The 18,974-nt window shown below is 43.6% G+C and overlaps 1 protein-coding gene across 1 annotated transcript in view; it reads left to right on the top strand.

Moving 5' to 3' along the window:
* LOC147678040 (mucin-3A-like) overlaps positions 1-18,974 on the top strand; it is a 174,535-nt gene that overhangs the window by 133,427 nt on the left and 22,134 nt on the right. The gene's annotated exons all lie outside the window — the stretch shown is intronic.

The raw sequence follows: 18,974 nt of genomic DNA on the forward strand, positions 1-18,974 counted from the left end.
AGGTGTTTGATAACATGGGGGTGTGGATCATAACGCTGATTCCACCCCCCAATATTATCAATGCACACATTAGCGCATGAAAACAACATTTGTTTTCATGCGCTAATGTGCCATATCGCCGACTATCGCCAGATTTCATTTCGCCTACGTAATGCGCATTGATAATTGCGCGCTATCACGGCGAAAAAATCCGGTGATAGCCGGCGATATGGGAATGTGCATTTTGCGTTTTCTAACGCACTTCTAGGTAATATGCCCCTGAGTCCCTAGTGTGATTGGCACACTTCACCCCGTCTTTCTAGTAGATGGCGATTTTGGTGACCTATTTCTGTAACCTCTGTGCTAATCACTGATGGTTTCCTGAGTTTGGAGAAAGATATGTTCTATGTTTGGTGCAGTAGCTCAACTTACTAACCGCAAGATGTTACTTGACCTTTAGCGTACAATGTGACCTATTTATTTCTGCTATACTGTTTGTTTTTAGAGGGGCCTAAAACTAACCTGAAAGCTTTGTATGGAGGTAAATTTACCGATTCAGTAAATTTACCGATTCTGTAAAATACCGAATCGATAATTTTACCGATTCGGTAATTCCACATGTAGGTGGCACTCCTGAGAGTGCCACAGGCCCTTAAGAGTCAGTATTTTACCACCCACTCCTATTGGGTGGTAAAATACGCAATGCAGGTGTGCATGCACATCTGTGCATGCACACCTGTGCCATGTGACACACAGACATGCCCTTAGGGCATGGCTGTGTGCCACATGGCACACATGCCTGTATTTGGGGTGCTAGAGGGTGTCAAAGTGACACCCCCTGCACCCTTGCAGGATTCGGTATTTACCGATTCGGTAAATACTGAATCGGTATTGCCCATTGATTCCTATGGGCTTCAAGGCCCATAGGAATCAATGGGCAATACCGATTCGGTATTTACCGAATCGGTAAATACCGAATGTTACCGATTCGGTAATTGAAAATTGAATTTTACCTACATCTCCCAACTTCTATTTTACCGATTCAAAAATACTGAATAGATAAAATTTGGTATTTATGAATCGGTAAAATAGAATTACCTACATCTGGCACTAAGACTTAGAAGCGGCCCATCATTATGTCTGTTGGGGCTCCGCCGCCCTTTCTGAAAGCATGTGGAGTGTCTATCGGTCTTAGCAATGGTCAATTTGATGAATATTCAAGGTCAATGTAGTGTTCGGTTTACACTGATAAAGCAACAAACGTAGGGCTTCATCACAATCTTGGCGGACAGGGTTACTCCGTCACAAATGTGACGATATCCAGTCCGACAAAGTACAAGTTCAATAGGATATACGTTTGAGACAGAGTAATCCTGTCCGACAAGATCGAAATCAGGCACTTAGTCAATTTGAAGAAACCGCTTTAATTGAATCTAAAGTGAGCCCTTGCTGTTCATGTGCATCCAGCAGGAACTCCCATCTCTCCACTAAATGTCTCTATTCGAGTTCCCATGAGCCTCAAAGCAAACACGCATCACAACTTCTGGCACAAGACCATTCATATTAAAAGGTAAGCGTACAGTACTACATACACATAACATACAACAGGCATTCTGGCACATTTGCATGCATTAAAGCATTGGTACTGGCAGCCTGAGCCAAGGTATGCTAAGATGAAGCTCTCACAGCCTTGATGCAGTGACCTCAGCATCCTGGCAAAGCCCTATCAGATCCTTCTCCTCAGTACAAGATGGACCATCACTGATAGTTCAGGGCGTTCAAGTGTCCAGAGCTGATTATCTATTAGTGACGCCTCACTCCCCCCCATTCCCAACTGGTCCTAGAGCAGGGTGAGAATACTAAGTCTGAAAGACCTCAACCCACTGTGTGATGAGTTAGAGAAGGCCCACTTCTCATTGTCTGACTTATAGCAGGAGTAGGCAAAGAGAGGGGGTGTAAGGATCTTCTATTTTTTTTTGGTCCCGCCTGTCTCCTCAGGCTTCTCCCTCACACCATCTGTGCCTTCTCTGCAGCGGCCCAGTAATTGCTTTATTGAATGATTGGGTGCGTGTGTGAATGTATGAATGTACATGTATTTGTGTGTGTATGTTGTGAATTGGTGAGTGCAAGCGTGTGCTTGTATGTGCTTATGAATTGATGGGTGTGAGTATGTGTGTCAATGCATGTGCTTGTGGATGCATGGGTGAGAGTATGGATGTGTGTGTCTGCTTGTGAATGGATGAGTGTGAGTATGGGCATGCGTGTGTGCTCAGACTATGAGCAACATAAACACCAGCAGTCACGCAATGCTTGAAGTTCTCTCCTGTCAGACTCAAGGCACCTCTAATAGTGACCTGACTAAAGCATGTACTTGCAGCTAACTCCAGGGAAAATGTAGATTCACTGCATTCCGGTACATGGTAGGAAAGTGCACAGTTTCTTATTTGGTAAGAGGCACTCGCTGATAACCTCATCAGCTTGGTTTGCGTTAGAACTTCTCTGTTAGCGCAATGCTAAAGTGCTGTGGCAGAGTAAAGGCAAACGAGTCGTGCCTTGCATGAGAACTGTATTCGAGATACACCCATTGCTGTGTACTCTTAACATCTATCTAAGAGTAAGCTTTATCAATGTGTGATTATGTGGAAGGTACACATGTTATGTGTGGAAATATCTCACTGTTTTCAGCTTGCCATTGGTTGCGTCTGGTTTCAAATGATGCTAGCTTCCAAGCTAAGCCAGGCAGTGGCGGTTCCTCCACTAGGGTGGAGGAGCGTCGCCCCACTGCTTTGAGCAGTGGAAAGGAAAGGCAATGTAAAATGATAATAACTTTTAGTTATTATCATTTTATGTTTACTTCCTTTGTTGGTGGGTGCACAGGGCTGCTCTGCTCAAGGAGCAGGGCAGGGGCGGAGTGGTTTGCCCACTCAAGTTTGCACATTCCCTGTTCTCCATGCAGGCTGCATTACAGCCTGCACCTCCCATTCCCTGGTTGATCTTACAAACAGGACATTCAAAACTAACCACCTGCGACTCATGCTGGCCACGACTGAAGCCAGGCCACACTACTTTCTTTGATTTGCACTTCCAGTGACGTTTGCAGTTCTCACTGTATAGTGCCAACTTTGAACAATTTATTAGCTGTTTCTCTCAATGTGCTACAATGTTGTTTCTGCCCTGCTCTCGTGCCAATTCGCTGTGCAGAAATAGTTCCCTCTAATAAAAGAGAGAGGGACCCCAAGATCAAAGGGATAGGGTTCCAAAGTTGACACAAGTCAAAAGAATAATTCCCCTTGGGCGAATTAGCATAAACAAATAAGTACTAACAGTCAGACGATAACTTCACAATATAGCAAAATAACAAGGAAGCAATGAAGGTAATAAAAATTCAATACACGTGAAAACACTATGGAAAATCTAAATCTTTGGACAATTTATTAACATACATCACATTTAGTTAAAAGTAGGGAAACATATACAGGACGAAACAGTATTAAATAAAATCAACATTCCAATAAAAGGAGCCACAGGAAAAAAGGACTAAACTCAAACACCACAATTATGAATTTTCCTTCTTTCTTGTTCCAAATCCACTCCTTAAGCATCGACGCGTTTCGGCGGTACAGTTAGCATAAAACCGCCTTCATCAGGACAATTGTACAAATGTTTCCCAATATTTCTGAAACTGCTGGGATTCCTGCACCGTTTACCAGCGCCATAGACATAAATAACAGGCTACTGAAACCCGAAACAGCTCATAGAATGTTCCCTACCTTTTGTTAAAGCGAATCCTAAATTCACAAAGTTAGTAATATTCACAATGGGCAGCAGATGAGCGTTGTGTCCAGATTCGCCCAAGCATAACTGAGCACATATAAAAAGTGATCTATAGTTGCACTAATAAACATTAATAAACTCCAAATTAAGCAAGAAGTGTATAAATTTATGGATTCTGGCATGTATCAGTGTCCTCTAGGGACCAAGATATAATATGCCTCTATTCCAGTTAGTATGAGCATTAATAAATAATTATTGACATACAAAAATTATGTTAGAGCCCGCTAATTTTAGATAAGTATATGCACACAGAGCCTCAGTATCTATGTATAAACTCAGATACTGTTGAGACTAGCTAGAGGGTGCAGATAGTTAAAGCAAAGCGACCATCATTGTAGATAAGAAAAGATGGTTCAGAACCGCAAAGGTATATCAACGTATGGAGCTAATATGTGGCTAATACCACAGACATCAGATCTTAAGTGAAAATATATAAATATATATATATATATATTTTGTTCAAGTCAGCCTAGGATGCTATACATCTTGCTATTGATTACCAGAATGTCAAAAAACGAAAGCTAACAGGTGAATAGATGAGCGAGCAAACCCAAAGTGGCTAGACTGCTCCAATAATGCGATCCCATTCTTCTCTAGAATTCAGTCCCCTTCTGACCGTATCCAGGTAGGAAATGTACCACTGTTCCCTCTCTTTCCTTCTGGAGATAATATTGCCACCTCTTTTACCAATCTTGATTTTTTCCAGGATAAACCAGCCAAATTCAGTTTCTTTGTGTCCCTTTTCTAAGAAATGGGCAACAATTGGGGCAGTGACTTTTTTGGTCTTAATAGCTGATCTGTGCTCCTGAAACCTTGTGCGTGCCTCTCTCCCAGTCTCCCCCACATAACAGAGGCCGCACGGACACCTAAGCAAATAGATTACATTTTTGCTTTTACAGTTATTGTGGGTCTTACATGTTACTGTCTTGGTATTACAAGTAATTTCTGATCCTACCATACATTGAGTACAGATATTGCACATACCACATTTTGTTGTTCCAGTAACCCAAGTACCATCAATAGTTCTTTGATTATCTACAGATTCTTATTTATATGTGTGAACCAAGAGGTCACGCAAATTCTTATTCTTTTTAAATGCAAACAGAGGTTTCTCTAGTGCTACTTCTTCCTCATGATTTAAAATATGCCAGTGCTTGTTCACAACATTTTTTACCTGATTACTTATATTAGAGAATTTGCTAACAAACACTACCTTATTCAGAGGGCCTTTGTCTTTTGGAGTATTATGGACCAAAGCTTCACGGTCGTAAAACCGGGCTCTTTTCATTGAGTGAGAGAGAAGCTTTTTAGGATACCCCCTGTCCTTAAATTTTATTTTCAGATTTTCTGCATGTTTATAGTAATCATTTATATCTGAGCAATTCCTCCGAAGACGAAGGAATTGGCTAAAGGGAATGCTTTCTCTTTGTGATTTAGGATGAAAGCTAGAAAAATGTAGCAACGTATTTTTGGCCATAGGTTTTGTGAACAGTTCAACCGCCAGGTTTCCATTGCAATTTTTAATACATATGTCCAAAAACTCAACTTTGGTGGTGCTATATGTTGATGTAAATCTAAGATTAGGGTCTCCTAGGTTAATCCAAAGTAAGAATTTGTGTAAAAGTTCCATTGGGCCATCCCAAATAAAGAAAATATCGTCAATGTAGCGGTACCAGCCCGCTACATTTTCGAAAAAAGGGGCCATCTCATTATCAATGTGCCTGGTCTCAAAGTTGCCTACATATGGACAGGCCAGACTGGGGGCATATGTCGCCCCCATGCTGGTCCCCTTAAGCTGCCTAAAGTACTCATTCCTAAACAAGAACACATTGTTGGTGAGAATGAGTCTCACGCAGTCAACAATGAATTCTTTGTTGGCACCCCCCAGTTCTTGGTCAGAGAGGAGTCCATCTATCACCTCTATGGTATCCAACTGTGGAATATTCGTGTAAAGAGACTCAATGTCTAGCGAAACCAGACACTGAGTCTCTTCACAGAACGGGACACCTTCAACCAAGGATATAATATGTGCTGAGTCTCGCACATATGATTTTGGTTTACAAACTAGGGGTCGTAGGAAATGATCAACATATTTGCTGACCGGTTCAAGAAGTGAGTCAATTCTGCTCACTATTGGTCGCATAGGAGGATTTAATTTATTCTTGTATACTTTGGGTAAGCCATAAATGGCTGGTGTTTTAGGCTCTAGGTTATTAAGGAAGGAGAATTCGTCTTCACAAATATAGCCCGCTTCCCTGGCCTCTGTAAGCAAAGCTAAGCACTCTTTTGTCACTTTTTTAAGGCTAGATTCAGTGGTGCGAACGTAGTGTTCCTCGACATTCAGTAACCTGAGCATCCTCTGCTCATAATCACCGGTATCGAAGACAACAACTCCGCCCCCCTTATCTGCTGGCTTAATGGTAAGGGATCCATCTTCCCTAAATCTATTTAGTGCCTCCCTTTCCTTAGCTCAGATATTATGTGTGTGACATCGTTTATCTTTATCCAGCACTTTTTGGATACCACTCTCTACGGCAGTTTCAAAGGCCTCTATATTTTTATTGACCATGCTCAAAGTGGGTGTAAATTTGGACTTTGGTTTAAACCCAGAAATATTAGTTCTTTCTCTGCTATCCCTATTCTCAAAAAACCTTTTCAGCCTTATTTTCCTAAAAAAGGATCACAAATCCTTCTCTAATTGAAATTTATCTAAGTGGGTAGATGGAACAAAACTAAAACCTCTACTAAGGATCCCTATCTCTATGTGACTAAGGGCTTTGCTGGATAGATTGATTACTGGTAGTTTATTGCTTTCCAGTACCTCTTGTTTCGGGTGCTTAAATAATCCTGTTGAGGAGGTCCCTGGTTGTAATTCTGCTGGGGAGGTCCCTGATTGTAATTCTGTTGAGGGGGTCCCTGATGGTAATTCTGTTGAGGGTGTCCCTGGTTGTGATGCTGTTGTCTTCCTCGATTGAAATGACCCTGTCCTCGATTCCCATTGTAATTTTGTCCTCTCCTCGGGCGTGGTTCTACAAAAACCCCTTGGTCACAGCCATTTCTTCCAGGGTCAATGCACCCTTCTTCCTCAGAGCTAGAGCATGATGAATTGGAGAAAGTCACCTGTTTGTTACCTCCTCTGGAATATATCTGCCTATTAGTCAGCCTCTCCCAGCTTCCATTATATTTATTTTGGAAGTAATTCTCTTTCAGGAAGGGGTAAGTTCTCTCCTCAGCATATTGCTCGATATCTTTTTTTAGTTTATTTGCTTTTTTATTGAGCAAATATGTGCTGTACCCTTCAACATCTCTGTTGATGTCAGCAAGTTTCTTTTTGGCTTCTTCTAGAGCTGGGCAGTTTTTTAATTCAGCTTCTAGTTTGTCAATTTCTTCTTTTTCAAGAATTATTAAGCCTTGCGCTGTTTCAATAATTAAGAGCATCCAATCTCTACTGCATCTATTAGAGATTAGTGCCCATGTTTCAAGAAACATACGGTTCTCTATAAATACTCCCGGTTCATTACGAACCTGTAGCCCAATGGGAATAGTGCCAGAGGTTACATATTCAACTAAGAAGTCTGCATGGGCTTCAGTTCGAATGAGTTTCTTCTTTAAATTAACTAGCTTACCCCAGTTTTCCCCTTTACCGGAGGCGACTGTAATTCTATTGCCGCTTTTAGTGCTTATGATACGGTGAAGTTGATCTTCACTAAATCCAAATGTTTTGATTTGATCCATTAGAGATGATAATCCCTTCTATTGCAAACTTTTCACTCACTGGCAAAAAGCAACTCTCCAGTCCAAAGGACCGTGCATAGAATCTCTAATAAAAGAGAGAGGGACCCCAAGACCAAAGGGATAGGGTTCCAAAGTTGACACAAGTCAAAAGAATAGTTCCCCTTGGGCGAATTAGCATAAACAAATAAGTACTAACAGTCAGACGATAACTTCACAATATAGCAAAATAACAAGGAAGCAATGAAGGTAATAAAAATTCAATACACGTGAAAACACTATGGTAAAATTAATTCTTTCGACAATTTATTAACATACATCACATTTAGTTAAAAGTAGGGAAACATATACAGGACGAAACAGTATTAAATAAAAACAACATTCCAATAAAAGGAGCTACTGGAAAAAAGGACTAAACTCAAACACCACAATTATGAATTTTCCTTCTTTCTTGTTCCAAATTCACTCCTTAAGCATCGACGCGTTTCGGCGGTACAGTTAGCATAAAACCGCCTTCATCAGGACAATTGTACAAATGTTTCCCAATATTTCTGAAAATTTAAATAAAATCAATCTTAATCATATATAGTACACATTGCACTAAGAAAGACATACTCAAATAGACATATTTAAAAAAATATAATGTATACATCCAAGTCTATTTTACAATATACCAAAACATTGCTTCCAACTTATGAGACAACATTAACCAGTTACATACAGTGATAATCATATAAAAATTCTAAATAATAAACCAATACTTCAGTTCATTTCATTTGATCACATAGATCCATGCCTCATATAGGCTCTGTCAATAGAGCAACTAAGAAAATCATGTAACCCGGATTTTAATCACAAGGATACATAACTAAGATTGACTGTCTTTAATGGTCTGTATGGCAGAACAATAGTTCCCTGACACCGCCATTTACATTGCTCGGCATGGCACAGCCCCCCTCTGGGTCACACGGTAGCCCACTGTGGCTGTATTGAAGAAATAGATAGAAGTCCGTTTGTTATTGGTAACTTCAAGTATATTTATTGAAGGTTGAATTAACAAGTAAGAAAGTACATAGAAAGCGAGCCCCACCAGGAGCAGCTTGTATGCTGCTCAGCCCATAGACAAACTGACTCAAACCATTCCAACATTCTTACTTCTAACATTCTAACACACACACATCCTGGCTGAGCAGCATACTACAACATCTCCCTTCTTTACAATGAGAAGGGAGAAACTCTAAAAAGGTATAACAAAAGTCATATTAAAAGAATTAATTGAAAACATGGCAAGATAAGATGATAAATGAAAAGTGCATGTAAAATGATAGCAAACGCAAAGAGAAAGTGGTGAGTGGGAAGGAATAATAAAGAAGAAATGAGGCACATAAGACGACTCAATCACCCATCCCCCTTTCTCCCAAAAAAACAAGCAACGCCCTCCCACAACAAAAACAACAAGCGACTCAGGTACAAAGATTGTCAAAGCTGGCCGGGCCGACACGAAGGAAGTACAAGAGTACGATCAAGAAAGTGAAGAAGAAAACAAGGAAAGCAAAACGCACAACATGACGAAATAAAACAATTTGCGTGTGCAGATGTGGGGTGACCACATTAAATAGATGTGGGGACACACCACATAAAGTCGATGTGGGGACGCACCACATAAAACAGTAGAACATGCGTATAAGATATGGATGTACCACATTAAACAAGGTAAGTAAAAAGTAGATGTGGGAATGCCACATGACACAATAAAATATTATGCGCACGAGATGTGGGAGTACCACATGAAACAATGTAAATGCAATAAGTAAAATACACTTAAGCTGTGGTGGTACCACATGAAACAAAGTAAATGCAATTTGTGAAATGCCCATAGGATGTGGATGTACCACATTAAACAAGGTAAATAAAAAGTGGATGTGGGAACGGCAATGACACAATACAATAATTTGCTCACAAGATGTTGTAGTACCACATGCAACAGAGGAGAGGGCAGGAACCACATGTAACAAAGCAAGATGTATGAAAAGTAGATGTTTATCAAGGTACCACACAGCACAGTTTATGATTCATACATGAAGAAAACAACAAGGTACAGTAAACGATACCTCACGATACCATAAAAGTGCACGCAATAACAGTAATATGCATTTTTTTTCAAACAGTAGAATGCATGTTTTTTAAACATTAGAATGCAATTTTTTTTTAAAAACCCACATTATAGTATGAAGACAATTGAAGTACTACCCCTTTTTTTAAAAAATATGACACAGTAAAATGCAATTTGCAGTAACAGTAGGGGGTCGGTGAGGCATGTAAGAATCCTTATTGAAAGCAGAGAATGCACCCAAAAAAAAATGAAGCGTTGAAGGTTAGAAAACATGATTAAAGAATTAATACATTAGCACGTTAGAAAGTAAAACGCAGCAAAATGTACAGGGCGTAGTAAATTAGCCCTTAGTGGAACGGTGGAAATCACAAACTGTAGAACCACAAAATAACGTGTTTAATTGTTTGCAAAACAGGTGTGCCTGTCATCGAGGAATGCGGCAATGAGAGATGACAGGCTGGCACGTTAAAGATGAGGTTAAGATGAAGGGAAAACTTGAGGCAGCAAACAGTAAACGTAGTCACTAACCGCATTTCGACTGGTGTAACTTCGGGCAGCCAGGAGAGATAGTGAAGGAAGGTCCCAGGTGTGAGGTAAAACTCAACGAAGTCTCAAAATGTAAGAAGAATCTCAATGGAGTAACCAAGAGGAAACTGCGGTGTTCCCGGTTGAACTTTATTGAAAATCAAGAGAATATCGTGGTTGGCATGGTTGGCAAAGAAGCGCAGACCAATAGGAAGTCCAAGAGCAACGGTGGTGCCAGACAAGATGGAGGCATGCAGCATGACGACACGCTCGGTGGCTCCAGGCAAGTCGATGAATGCAGGGGTCCAGAGGAAGCGATGCAGCTCTAATTGCAGGAGATGTCACAATAATAATGAAAGAAGGACTCAGGAGGCAGCAGGAAGAGGGTAAGAGAGCAAGGGGGCTCTGTGTGCGCTCGAACAACGTTTAAAAGTGTGTGAAAAAAACGGTTAATCTGGCCGAGTGAGGCGAAGGCAAGGAAGGAATTAAAAATGAAATTTAATAAAGTACTTACGACAATTCCTTCAAGTAAAAATCCAGACGGACTTTAGCAACAGTTCACCACTATGTAGCACTTCTCATAAAGACGGGTTAAGAGACCCTTCTGAGTAAAAGCTGATCTTGTCAGAGAGTCTCTGAAGTTCCTTTTGGCAGTCGGAGTTCAAAATGTTGCAAAGGGTCACAAGGACTCTCACCTGAGGATTGAGCAGGGAGGTATAAAGTCAAAGATATGCGAGAAGTGAAAGCAGGGCATGGGGGGAAGCTCTCCCAGCACATCAGGACAGGAAGACGTCTTCGAAGGAGCAGGAAAGGCAAGCATAAAGGCAGTAGTGACAGGTTCTCTGGAGTGCGTGGCAGCAACGTTAAGTAATGTTAAAGGAGACCCAAACAGGCAGCTCTTCAAGGGCAGCTGAGGCAGGTAGTAGAGGGGGAATCGAAGCAGGGCTGGCACACTAGAGTTGAGGGCGACCAGTGGGAGGTCACTGGTGGAGCTCTCGGTGCCAGCGCGCTTGAGCTGCTTTTCAGAGGATTTCCTTTATCTTGAGATTATTTACCTTGAAGTTTCTTGAGGGTAGAAGTGCAGGTTCTTTCAAATCGTCGCCCATTGTAATGAACAAATAGATAGAAGTCCGTTCTTTGTTGGTAACTTCAAGTATATTTATTGAAGGTTGAAGTTACAAGTAAGAAAGTACATAGAAAGCGAGCCCAACCAGGAGCAGCCTGTATGCTGCTCAGCTCATAGACCAACTGACTCAAACCATTCCAACATTCTAACTTCTAACATTCTAACACACACACATCCTGGCAGCTTCTCACACTGCCAACAGTGCCAGCCTTGCACTCCGCCACTAGTGCCAGCCTCTCACACTCCCACCATTGGCAGCCACTCACTCTGCCACCAGTGGCAGCTTCTCACACTGCCACCAGTGCCAGCCTCTCACTCTACCACCAGTGCCAGCCTCTCACTCTGCCACCAGTGCCTGCCGCTCATTCTGCCACCAGTGCCAGCCTCTCACTCTGCCACCAGTGCCTGCCACTCACTCTGCCACCAGTGCCAGCCTCTCACACTACCACCAGTGCCAGCTTCAGCCACTGCCCACCCATGCCAGCTTCTCACACTGCCACCAGTGCCAGCCTCTCACACTCCCACCATTGGCAGCCACTCACTCTGCCACCAGTGGCAGCTTCTCACACTGCCACTAGTATCAGCTACTCCCACTTCCCACCAGTGCCAGTCTCTCACACTCCCACCATTGGCAGTCTCTCACTCTACCACCAGTGCCAGTCTCTGACACTTCCCACCAGTGCCAACCTCTCACTCTGCCACCAGTGCCAGCCTCTCATACTGCCACCAGTGCCAGCCCCTCCCACTTTCCACCAGTGCCAGAGGCTCACTCTGCACCAGTGCCAGCCTCTCACACTCCGACCAGTGCCAGCTCCTCACTCTGCCACCAGTGTCAGCCTCTCACACTGCCACTAGTGCCTGCCGCTCAGTCTGCTACCAGTGCCAGCCTCTCACTCTGCCACCAGTGCCAGCCCCTCACACTGCCACCAGTGCCAGCTGCTCACTCTGCACCAGTGCCTGCCTCTCACCCTGCCACCAGTGCCAGCCTCTCATACTGCCACCAGTGCCAGCTGCTCACTCTGCACCAGTGCCAGCCTCTCAGACTCCCACCATTGGCAGTATCTCACTCTACCACCAGTGCCAACCTCTCACTCTGCCACCAGTGCCAGCCTCTCACTCTGCCACCAGTGCCAGCCTTTCACACTTCCACCAGTGCCAGCCTCTCACACTGCCACCAGTGCCTGCCGCTCACTCTGCCACCAGTGCCAGTCTCTCACTCTACCACCAGTGCCACCCTCTCACACTACCACCAGTGCCAACCTCTCACTCTGCCACCAGTGCCAGCCTCTCACACTACCACCAGTGCCAGCCTCTCACTCTGCCACCAGTGCCAGCCTCTCACTCTGCCACCAGTGCCAGCGTCAGCCACTACCCACCAGTGTCATCCTCTCACACTGCCACCTGTGGCAGCTGAGCTCCTCCGACTACCCACCATTGGGTACACCAGCTTCAGTCTCTACCTACTTGTGCCAGCCTCACACTCTGCCACCAGTGACAGCCTCTTACACCACCGGTGCCAGCTGCTCACACTGCCCATGTTTGCTACACTCCTGCCCAGTGCCAGTTCCTGTACAGTAATGCCACCTATACCACACTGTGCGCCAATGCCCAGCGGTGCCAGCTCCGTGCACAGCCCTCATGTGTATGTCAGCCCCCTCAGGTAGTTGATGGAAAGGTTTAGACTCCTTGACCAGCACTAATATTTGTTCACTGTCTCGCAGCTTATCTTTTTTAGCCTACGTTTTCACATGAAATCCCCTTAACTCCGTGCACAGAATGCATTTGAAAAGGTACAGTCAAAGCGCTATAACTTAAGATGCCTACTTCATTCCATAAACCTCTCACTACACAAAAGCCAAAGCAATTATCTCCATTAAGTAGGCACAATTAGGCACACAGCTGTGAAATTAATTGGGGCCTCTTCGCAAAGGTAAGTTTACACATGTACATTTACTCAGGGCACAAGTCCTAAAAAAAGAAGTGGGGGGGTGCTGTCGCCACAACAGGAAGTGACGTCATGAAAGGTGGCTTGCACCATCAGACTCATTGCCTCCCCTCGCTCACCCCTTTGATGCGATTGAGTCAGAGAAGCCAGCGCGTGAGCAGCGTTCTGAATGAGCTCCGATCTCGTCCCAGAGAGGCCAAAAAGTGAATGTGTGGCTCCATTTGCTCCAGTTATCTAAATCCCGGTAAAATAAGTGGGGGGACGCCGTCCACCCGCGTGGTACCCCGACTCGAGCCCTGCATTTACTCCTGTAAACCCCTGCACCTAGGTGTAAATCTAAACCTTTTTGCCGTCCAGCATTTCCTACTGTAGATTTACACCTAAGTGTAAACTTACATGTTTCCACCCACTAGTGGACTTTCCTTCAATAGGATTTATGAGTCTAAAATAACTACTAGTAACTTTTCACTCGTAGGTAGTGATTTCCACCACTGTAGTGGAGATCTCCCTATGAGGAAGTATAGGGAAATTTGTAAAGCTTATTTTTAATTTTAAAAAAATGAAAATATTGAAATATAAAATATAAATGTAAATTCATTTCGGATATTTATAACAAATCTAGATGTAATAAAATAAAATGTTTCAGCTGGAGAGACAGTGGAGAGAGACAGTGGAGAGAGAGTGGAGAGAGTGGAGAGAGAGAGAGTGGAGAGACAGAGAGTAGAGAGAGAGCGGAGAGAGAGAGTAGAGAGAGAGCGGAGAGAGAGACAGTGGAGCGAGAGTAGAGAGAGTGGAGGGAGACAGTGGAGAGAGAGTGGAGAGAGAGAGTGGAGAGAGAGAGACATTGGAGAGAGAGTAGAGAGAGAGATTGGAGAGAGAGTGGAGAGAGAAAGGAGAGAGAGAGAGAGTGGAGAGAGACAGTGGGGAGAGAGACAGTGGAGAGAGAGAAAGTGGAGAGAGAGTAGAGGGAGAGAGAGCAGAGATAGACAGTGGAGAGAGAGAGAGTGGAGAGAGCGTGGAGAGACAGTGGGGAGAGTGAGCAAGAGAGAGTGGAGAGAGAGAGTAGAGAGAGAGAGTGGGGAGAGAGAGAGAGAGAGAGAGAGAGAGTGGAGAGAGTAGAGAGAGAGTGGAGAGAGGGTGGAGGGAGACAGTGGAGAGAGAGAGTGAAGAGAGAGTGGAGAGAGATTGGAGAGAGAGAGAGTGGAGTGAGAGAGAGAGTGGAGAGAGAAAAGAGAGAGAGTGGAGAGAGAGAGAGAGAGAGAGTGGAGAGAGAGTATAGAGAGAGAGAAGGGAGAAAGGGTGGAGAGAAAGGGTGGAGAGAGAGTGGGGAGAGAGTGGAGGGGGACAGTGGAGGGAGACAGTGGAAAGAGAGTAGAGAGTGAGAGAGAGAGTGGAGAGAGAGTAGAGAGAGAGAGAGACAGTGGAGAGAGAGTGGAGAGAGAGACATGCGAGATAGAGCGGACAGAGTTGAGAGAGAGAATGGAGAAGAGAGAGTGTAGAGAGAGTAGAGACTGACTGACTGACTCAGAGACTGAATACTGACTGACCGAGAGACTGACTGGCTGAGAAACTGACTGAGAGAGGGAGAGACTGGCTGACTGAGAGAGTGACTTACTGACTGACAGAGAGAGAGAGACTGATTGAGAGTAAGACTGACTGACAGAGAGAGAGACTGACTGACTGACAGAGACTGATTGAGGTAGAGAGGAACTGACTGACAGAGAGAGAGACTGACTAACAGAGAGAGAGAGACTGAGAGAGAAAGACAGAGACTGACTGACTGAGAGAGATAGACTGATTGACTGTGAGAGAGACTGACTGAGAGAGACTGACTGAGAGAGAGACTGACAGAGAGAGAGAGACTGACAGAGAGAGAGAGAGAGACTGATTAATGTAGAGAGAGAATGACTGACTGAGAGAGACTGACTGACTGGTAGAGAGACCAAGAGAGAGAGACTGACTGAGGCTGACTGACTGAGAGTGACTGATTGAGAGAGAGACTGAGAGAGAGAGACTGACTGAGAAAGAGACTGACAGAGAGAGAGAGAGACTGGGACTCTGACTGAGAGAGAGACTGGGAGACTGGCTGACTCAGAAAGAGAGACTGACTTACTGACAGAAACTGACAGAGAGAGACTGTGAGAGACTGACTGACAGAAAGGGAGAGACTGACTGACAGAAAGAGAGAGACTGATGGAGAGAGAGGCTGGCTGACTGAGAGAGACTGACAGAAAGAGAGAGATAGAGAGACTGACAGAGAGACTGACAGACAGAGGGACTGACAGGGAGAGAGACTGACAGAGAGACTGACAGAGAGAGGGACTGACTGAGAGAGACTGACAGAGAGAGAGACCGACTGACTGACAGACTGAGAGAGAGAGAGACTGACTCACTGACTGACTGACTGAGAGAGTCTGCCTGACTGAGAGAAACTGACTGACTGAGAGAGACTGAATGACAGAGAGAGACTGAATGACAGAGAGAGATAAACTGACTGACAGAGAGAGAGACTGACTGACTAAGATAGAGAGACTGACTGACAGAAAGAGAGAGATATTGACAGAGCGAGTGGCTTTTGGAAGTTAGTTCAGGAATGTACGGGGAAAGACTTAGGAACTCTACACTGCTCGGTATTAGAGGACAAGTGAGTGACCTACCTGGAAGAAATCTATGGTATATGGCCAGACAGGGAGGGAAGAATGGCCAATGATTGGCCTGGAATAAGGGAAGAAATTAAAGTACACTTCTCCCCAGATGCCATTAGAGGTATAATAAAGAGATTAAACTTAATACGGGCTGCAGGACCTGACAATTTACCAGCTATTATAATAAAAACTAACATAGATTGGTGGGCTGAGTTTCTTTCTAATATGTTCCAAGAGATCCTAAAAACAGGCAAGTTTCCAGATAATTGGAAAGGGGCAATTGTCAGGCCAATACATAAAAAAAGGTGATGTGAACTCCCTAAAAAACTACCGCCTAATAAACCTACTGGATATAGGCGAAAAGGTCTTTTCTAAAGCAATTTTGGGTTTATTAAAGGATTGGGTGGATGATAAACAGATAGTACCACCAGAACAGGGGGGGTTCAAAGAGGGCCACTCAACGGTTGACCACTGTTTTGATCTTTGGTCCATTGCACGGAAGTGGATCGATCAGGGGGGAAAATTATTCTGCTGTTTCGTGGACTTCCGTGCAGCTTTCGATCTGGTGGACAGGGAGCAACTGTGGTCAACACTGGTGTGGTATGAAATACAGGGTGACCTGCTAGCCCTAATCCAAGCACTGCATACTGAAAACTGGGCACAGATAATTCTGGATAAGGATGGAGGATTGACGAAGAAAATCCCAATTGGGAACGGCTTAAGGCAGGGGTGTGTACTTGCCCCCTTACTATTCTCTCTGTTTTTAGCAGACCTACCCCAAAAATTAAGAGAGATTAGAGGGGCAAACCCAAAACTGGGAGGAAACCAGATATCATGCCTCCTCTATGCTGATGATCTGGTAATAATGGATCAGACGGAGATAGGGCTCCAAAGAAAATTAAATCGATTCAAAGAATACTGCACTAGCAAAAAATTTGTAGTTAACATGGAAAAAACAAAAATTGTTTGCTTTGGTAGGAGGAAAACAAAGTTCTCTTGGTACTTGGGCACAGTATTGCTTGAGAGGGTAGCTGATTATAGATATCTGGGAAGGTGGTTTTCTGGTATCCAAAAATGGTATACTCATTTACAAGCATTAAAAATGAGGGCATTATCGTCCGTGAAAGGCTTAAAAAGATTCAATAATACCTATGGAGAAAAGTCTGATAGACCGGTCCTGAAAGCCTATCAAGCAATGGTGCCCCCTCAATTCTTGTATGGAGCCGAAGTCATTTACTTAAGCGGTAAGACCTCCTGGGATAGAGAGGAGGGAAATATATTAAAAAGCTTATTCGTACTCCCTAAATCTTCTATGGTACAGGCGGCAAGACTTGAGCTGGGAATTACCTCGTGGGCGATAACCGCCTGTATGGCCCTTGTACGATTTTGGCAGCGATGGGGAGCAGATGAGTTCCTCAAAATTTCCCACTGGGCCAAAGAGGAAATTACCACGAGTGAGCTACCCTGGGCAAAAGAGACTAGCGCATCAATAAGGAATGCCTACAGGGTGCTCGAACTGAAGGTCTGCCCGCTACAAGACCAAATAATAATAGGGAAGAAAGAACTAAGGCTTCAAGGAACCGATATGTCCCGTACTTATGACCGGGAGTACCTCTCACAAAAATGCTCGGTAGCCCATATGACATCAGCTTGGGAGCTTGACCAACATTTTCCCTATGTAGACCGGCTACCAAGTCATAGCTTAAGACGGGAAGTCCTAAAAATGAGAATTGGAATAAACCCATGTTACGCTAATAATGGAGCTCGAAATCAAATGATGGGATGTAATGGGAATTGCACTTGCACTTTAGGCACTACCTGTAATATTATTCACATTTTATTAGATTGTTTGTGGTTTTTAGATATACGAAAGGAGTTTTTATGCCCGATTTTTAAAAATTATAATATTACAAACAGGATGCAAGCCGCTAAATTGTTGATGGAAATGGGGAACTTAGATATAGCCTGTGCCTTTGGGAAATATATGAAAAAAGTCAAGGTGTTCCTCAACTGCACAGAGTAAGACCTAAGAATATAAGTCCTCGATATTAAATAAGTCTGAAACAATTAGTGTTTAAAATAGTAAGTGCTGCATGTTTAAGGAGGTGTTGTATAGTATGAATTATTATTTCAATTGGTATAATACTCCGATTTTAAAAATGATAGTAAATTATATGTATATCAAGAAGTGATATGTTTATTGATACTGCCGTGCTATGTATCTGTTGCTGTTTTTATTTTCAGCCTTTTTAGTAAGATAAGAGGTAAATTGTACTTTTATGGTTGTAACAAGCCAAATAAAGTTTGTTTTGACTGACTGACTGACTGACAGACTGAGAGAGAGAGAGACTGACTGACTGACTTAGAGAGACTGCCTGACTGAGAGAGACTGACTGACTAAGAGAGACTGAATGACAGAGAGAGACTGAATGACAGAGAGAGATAGACTGACTGACAGAAAGAGAGACTGACTGACTAAGATAGAGAGACTGACTGACAGAAAGAGAGAGAGAGATTGACAGAGCGAGAGACCGACTGACTGACAGACTGACAGAGAGTGAAACTGACTGACTGACAGACTGACTAACTGAGAGAGACTGACTGAGAGAGACTGAATAACAGAGAGAGATAGTCTGACTGACTGAGAGAGAAAGAGACTGACTGACTGAAAGAGAGAGACTGACTGACAGAGAGAGAGAGAGAGAGACTGTGATGGGATTGGGGTCGAAGAGTGTATGAAGCTATGCAATGCCTCTTAAGATTGCTACTGTCTACTAATAAAAATGTCTTATCAAAATGTGCTCTTTGTAGTTACATCTGCTTTTGAAATACTGCATTGTCGCATTGTCTAATGTTTTAAAACGGAAACGAGAAGGAGCAGTGGATGCACTTTTGTCAAAACTGAACGATCAGTGGGCCGATGTTGTATATCATGACAGGAGTCTGCATTAGGAAACCCACCTAGAATTGGGCAAACTTCCCTGGCGTACTGATGGCAGGGACCCTGTAATGAATGGACCACCACCTATGGTAGCCTGCTGGCAGACTAAGCCCAACCTTTGACTCCACCATCCA

Source organism: Lissotriton vulgaris, chromosome 12, assembly GCF_964263255.1.
Source record: "Lissotriton vulgaris chromosome 12, aLisVul1.2, whole genome shotgun sequence".
Lineage (NCBI taxonomy): Eukaryota > Metazoa > Chordata > Amphibia > Caudata > Salamandridae > Lissotriton > Lissotriton vulgaris.